The sequence below is a fragment of the Rhinolophus sinicus genome, linkage group LG10 (assembly GCF_036562045.2).
Source record: "Rhinolophus sinicus isolate RSC01 linkage group LG10, ASM3656204v1, whole genome shotgun sequence".
In the NCBI taxonomy this organism is placed as follows: domain Eukaryota; kingdom Metazoa; phylum Chordata; class Mammalia; order Chiroptera; family Rhinolophidae; genus Rhinolophus; species Rhinolophus sinicus.
In genome coordinates this window covers 53,245,123-53,251,783 of record NC_133759.1, presented here as the reverse complement: position 1 = coordinate 53,251,783, position 6,661 = coordinate 53,245,123, and the positions used below count along the sequence as shown (strand labels likewise).

General features: G+C 42.0%; 1 pseudogene; it reads right to left on the bottom strand.

The window, feature by feature from the left end:
- Positions 1-5,544: 5,544 nt before the first annotated feature.
- LOC109445758 (ubiquitin-ribosomal protein eS31 fusion protein) lies at positions 5,545-6,014 on the bottom strand (annotated as a pseudogene).
- Between the last annotated feature and the right edge of the window lie 647 nt (positions 6,015-6,661).

The window sequence follows — 6,661 nt, the reverse complement described above, 5'->3', positions numbered from 1 at the left end:
CGATGGTAGTGTAATAGCTCTGTATGATGTCAGATGGGTAGTAGACCTGTTGGGGTTATCACTTTGTAAGGGGTGTAAATGTCTGCTCATTATGTTGTTTTGTACACCTGAAACTAATAAAAAAAATTACATTAAAATATCACCACTAGTAACTGTCAACAAAATCTTGAAGTTTTCCAAAATAAAAAAATAAAAAATAAATCATGAAATAAGGTTAGTTTGTCTCCTGAAACTTTGTCTTCTTAATGAATATATTTCCATCTCCTTTATTATCATACAAGTCTGAAAGTAGTTTACATTCTTAATTTTAAAAAAATTCACCCACTTTCCAGATGCAGAATAAAAAACACATGATTATCTGTAGCAGAACTCAGAGTACATAATTACATCCTTCCTGTTTTATTATATTTGTCATGTCTTTTCCCCATCTTTGACTTCCAATGGTTTGAGAAGCATGTGAATACGTTCTAATGAATATATTAAATCTAATTATGTTAATTAGGCAATGTTGCATCTACTTAGTCCTTGAAATAACAAACGCCACATGCCCTATCTTAGAAACTAGCTATTTCTATTTCATTCCACTAGTGGTTCTACTGGTTTAGTTTTCTCTTTGAGAGAATATTGGTTTCCAATTTGCCTATGGCTCTCACCCCTCCAATATCATTTTCCCTTAAATTCTCCATGTGTTGCCAGGTCTTTAACTGGACAGAGGTGGAATGGGCGCTATGTTAGTCTAGGTCTTCAGTGGGAACTGGGACTGTACAGAGGGCCACCAGGTTACGCTGCCATCTGACTGCAGTGAACGAGACATGGAGAGAAGGTTGGGTGGAAGCAATCTAGATCGCTCTTCAGTCAAAAAAGTCACAGGGGAGTCTTAGAACCCAAATTGGTTAACGAATGTCTTGTCTTCCAGGAATGGGTCTGCCTTAGTATCTCCCACACTTTTGTTTTAGCCAGAAGCAGCCCATAGGAGTATCATCTTGGTGCAAGCCTAGGATGGATTTCAAATGGCAGTATATGGGACCCTAAGTCAGTTATAGTCTTTGTAGTAGGACCTCTGCAGGAAAATTCTTATGCCCACCACAGTATGTCCTGTGAATTAGACATCTGATTGGAAACTTTTGAAGGTCATTTCTCAGGTACCACATTTAATTGGCCGCATGAAGGAGGAGAGTAGGAAAAAAGGGGGACAAAATGCAGTGTTTGGAAAGGGGCTCAAAAATAACATTGCCTAGGAAATCTTGGGAGTAGAATTTGTTAGCAAACCAAAAAATGTGTGGGATTTTTAAAAACAGCTTTCAGTGTGAAGCCACCAGAGCTGATGAGATTCAACCTGAGAGGCAGCAGCAAGACCTTCCAAGTTAAAACAGTAAATAATTTGATTGAGATAAAGATTAATAGCTGAAATCATGTGAGTCAGTCAGAAGCACCAGAGAGCATCAATCTCCAAAGATTAATAATGGTAAAAGACAACACTGTGATAATCAGTTTCATAGTGATGGATCATGGGAGAGCTTAATGAGTGAATTTCAGGAGGTGAATTCCAATGGAGTACACTAGACTTGGGGAGCGTGCACATCGCATGGCTAACCCTGCAAATGGGCTGTCTGCCTAGAGGACACACAGGCGGGAGTACCATTTTCCTGTCTGCGTGCTAAATGCTGAAATATCACGCAAATTTGTGTCAGGAGGGTGAATGGAATCTGCTGCACCAGAACGTGACTGGAGCAGAGAAATCACGCTCACCACTCTAATTTAGAAGGCAGGAGAGCTGAGCTAACAGAATGTAATCGTGTCTTAATACGCTCAAGGAGACCGAGAATCATTAGTCATTGTCTGAGGGGCACACAAACTGATGTCATTGATGGGACTGTGTCATATTTCAGAGTCTAGGGGGCCATTGTCCTCAATCATGTTTTTGCCAGGCCATACAGACATGAATCCGGTTCTTCTAACACGTTCTGGGTGCCCACCAGCTAGCAGGCCTGGGAAATGGAATGACAAATGAGCCATGGTCCTGGACCTGAGGACTTACAGTTTAAAAAGGAGGAAGCTGTGAGCATAAATTATAATTGCATAGACTTTGTCCGGGAAACAGCTGGGAAGGATAGCATGTGTTTGGGAAGTATGGACTTTCGAGACAAATTGGCCCATATTCTAGCCCTCGCTCTACCACATGTGGCTCTGGGGCTGTACCAAGTATATTTGAGCATCAGTTTCCTCATTTGCCGAATACCGTTAAGTCACAGTTTTCATCTCAGGAAGTTGTTGCAAAGTTTAAATGAGATGAGGCAAGTACATTCTTCACACAATGCCTGGCACACGGTAATGTTCTAGAAATTGTAGTAATGATTTTGTCCCATCAATTAATCACTACCTCAATGATATTGCTATTGTTACACACAAGACTGAAAGGCAATAGAACGGAAGGAGAAATGAACTGTTCTTTTAAAGAAAGATGGAGCGAGGATGGGGACTGAGATTAGAGGAAAGCTTCAGAGAGGAAGAGAGAGATTTGAGATGGGGCTGAATAAAAACAAAGAGTTTTCCAGATTCAGAAGGGAGAAAAGTTTTTAAGGACAGAGGAAATCTAAGGCTCCAAAGCAAAGAGCATAAACATCCTTGATGGTTTGAAAAACAGCGAGAATGTCACTGTGGCCAGGGTACTTTGCGGTCCATGGGCCGAGGTAGGAAAAGCTGATTGGGACAGCAGAGTGAACAGTTCTAAACACCAAGCAAAAGCATCCAGAAGAAGCCAAATTTATAGTTTATGGAATTAAAAAAAAAAAAAAAAGAAAGGAAGAAAGGAAGGAAAAAAGGAAGTACTTAACATTTCTAAAGCATAGCGATATTTTCAAAGGAAAGAATAAGCAAAATGTATAGATGACCAATTGCAATTACATAATTTGTTATATTTTGATATGCTCTTTTTCAAATCAGGTCCTCCAAACAAAACTATCTATATTCAGTAAAAGCATAATTAAAACAGTGGCTTTGAATATTAATATTGGTCCCGAACACCAAGTAATAATGGATAATTCTGTCTGCGCGTCTGTAAGATCAATACTGTCACTACGGGCCTAAGCGCGCTGGCCACACCCACTCCGTAAACATGCGGACCGTGATGACCACCACCTAGTAAGCGCTTCTTACGCACCGAGGGCCTTGTGGCTAGTGAGGTCTATTATTTATCCTCACGTTTTGATGAGAAATAGGGTTTCTGAGAAATGAAGTAGCCTGTCCAAGGTCAAGCAGCTAGTAAATGGGGCACCTGGGATGTGAAACTGAGGCCGTCAGAATGCATTACGCTCCCCCATGTGGACGTATCTCCCCCCTTCCTTTCCTCCAAAACAAACAGCAGTGACAATCCCTTCTTCATGGAGCAAGTGAGAATTTAGACCCCACTGGTTCCCATTCTATTCACATTGGGCACATTACATTATAAATTACTGTAATTCTGATGAAACATCCAACTCCCCATAAGCTGAGAAGCTTCACTGCAGTCCTCAGGTCCCTGCAGAAGGGACCCTCAGAAGAAAGTCCAGAGGCCCTGATGCCATTTGCTTTTTAATTAGTCCAAGGTGTTAACTTTCAGCTGGAGGAAAGTTAAGTTTTCCTTTTGTTAATCTAATGGACACTGGCAATGTTCCTGCTATTCCAGCAAAAGTTTGGAATGACTGTCAAGCTCCCCAGTGCTGCAATAAATACAGTGGCAAATAAAACAGCTTCCCTGGAAGGCACACAAATTTAAATAATTTCTGCAGATGGTCTCTGCTTCTCTCAGTGAAGAGAGAAAAAGGCTAGTTCCAACCTAATCAGGCCACACTAACATCCAGAGAAATCCATTCTTTTGATCCTTTCATGTCTCTCCTCTGAAAACGAGAAGGAAAAATTAGCATCACTTTCTTCCAGCAGCACAGAAGCACTGCAGGTCTGGAGTCTGAGAAAGTTGCAGCGTGTTTTCCTCTCTCTGGGCAGCTATTATGCTCCCAGGCCTTCTTTTCCTTTTCCCCATCACATAACTACTTCACAGGCTGGGACTCTCTTAAACTAGAACAAAGACTGTTATTATATGGAAAAGGAATTAAAGCTACAGGCCACCTACTTCTTCTGAACAAAACTCAGAATATGTCAAATCACTTAAGAAGGCTGGAACACAGATGCTTGTTGTATGCAGCCAGGATGTTCAAAGCCCAGTGGTCATAGGCCAACATGAAGTTCTTATGACAAAGTCTTTTGTTCCAAAACCATTAATGAAGGTTTGAGACATGCCACAGAGGGCCACCAGACATTGGTCAAAAGCCAAAACAGGAACCTGAACTTTGTAATTTAGGAAGGCTAGTGAGATCGCAGCAACCACCAGAGGCACCTAAAATTTGGCCTAGTGTCCAGACTCCGTGGGGATTGTTCACCTGACACTGCCATCCATCTTTTAAAAACACTTTATCTTCTTCTATTTTATCCACCACTGGAATTTCACATGCCAACTCAAATTGATTGGTGGTGGCTGCCTGGACCACTAAAAGATGTGAGACTCAGTGATATCAGTGATGACTGTTTAGCATCAGACAGGTGGGGGCACCTGGACCAGGTCTCTGTTAGCCATGCACCACGTGATCATTTCCAGGCTGGCCAGCGATAATACGGCCTCGATTCTGAAAGGAATCTTAACTCCTATAATATCACCTGTCCAATGAACCTACCCCTACATCATTTTGAACAAAGGACTGTCAGTCATACTTGAAAAAAATTTTAAAACTTGTATTTTCCTCCAAAGCAACTCGTACCAAAAGAGGTTGTTCCTTAACAGTAAATTTTGCCCTTTAGAAAATCTTTCTGTCAGGAAGGAAGGGACTTGAAAATCTGCAGCTTTGGCTCAACATCTCGAAATGAAACACAAGTTCAACTCTATATGGAAAAATCGGAGGAAAGACTCATGCAGGCTTTAAGGGGTTACGCCCATGTACAGAGAAAATGTCTTCCCTAAAGCGGGTTAGAAACAGACACAATGAATTCAGGCCATCCACTTCCTAATGGCTTGCATTATTAAAAACATCACTTATGCTTTTTTGCATGACAAAGAACATGAGTAGTAATTTTTAGAATGACTTCGCCTTTGATACACAAAGGAAATGCAGTGTGAAAGTTTTAAAAATACTATCTTTGGGGCAAAGCTGGAGATTCGCAACACACTGGGAAATGAGCTATTCAACTGAGGAAGAAGTCTGCAGTACCTTTTTATTATTATTTTTTTTAATTTGGAACCCTGGCACAAAGCTGGTAGAATGTTTAAACAGTCAGACGTCCATTGGAATATTTGGTCTATGGAACAAAATGTGAAACTCCTGATTAGGAAAAAAGTGAGTGAGTGTGTGTGTGAGTGAGTGTGTGTGTGTGTGTGTGTGTGTGTGTGTGTCTGTGTATGATTTCTTAAAACCTGCCCCAACTATAATAGTATTTCCATCTACCAAATATATTTGGAAGACATTCCTTTCTGTTGTTGTTGTTGTTAGTTCATGTCTTTTATCAACCCATATACAATTACTGGTCGTCTAGTTTGTTGAAGCAATAGGTCGGACGACATTGGCCACAATAAAGTCTGTCAACGTGGCTGCCCACAAAACCTGCAGCACCACAGTTACATGAAGGGCACTCCCGACAAAGGTGACTGATTTTGCCATTCTCATCCATCTGATAGGCAGTATTTCAGGACAGCCAGCTTAACCTTCTTTCTCTTGTGCTTTTTCTTCTTGGGAGTGGGGTAAGACTTGTTCCTTTTCTTAGCACCACCACAAAGTCTCAACACAAGATGAAGAGTGGACTCCTTTGGAATGTTGTAGTCAGACAGTGCGTCCAGCTTCCACTTGCTTGCCAGCAAAGCTCAGTCTTTGCTAAGCAGGAGCAATTCCTTCCTTATCCTGGATCTTTGTCTTTATATTTTCTATTGTATCTGAGGGCTCAACCTCGAGGGTGATAGTTTTCCCAGTAAGGGTTTTCACAAAAATCTGCATCTTTGTGGTGGTTTCCCCACACATGGCGGATCGGAAAAGATCAAGAGATTCTTTTTGTTGTTGTTGTTGTTTTAAAGATTTTATTGGGGAAGGGGAACAGGACTTTATTGGGGAACAGTGTGTATTTCCAGGCCTTTTTTCCAAGTCAAGTTGTTGTCCTTTCAACCTTAGTTGTGGAGGGTGCCGTTCAGCTTCAAGTGTTGTCCTTTCAGTCTTAGTTGTGGAGGGCGCAGCTCAGCTCCAGGTCTAGTTGCCGTTTCTAGTTGCAGGGGGCACAGCCCACCATCCCTTGGAGGCAACCTTTTGGTTGAGAGGACGCGCTCCAACCAACTGAGCCATCCGGGAGCTCAGCGGCAGCTCAGCTCAAGGTGCCATGTTCAATCTTAGTTGCAGGGGGCGCTGCCCACCATCCCTTGCAGGACTCGAGGAATTGAACTGGCAACCTTGTGGTTGAGAGCCCATTGGCCCATGTGGGAATCGAACCGGCAGCCTTCGGAGTTAGGAGCATGGAGCTCTAACCACCTGAGCCACCGGGCTGGCCCCAAGAGATTTTTTTTAAAAAACCCAGAAGTGTGCAGTTCAATCCAATTAATGGACAATTAACACATGAACTTTTATGACAAGCTTGAGTTTTAGCACATCTTCTC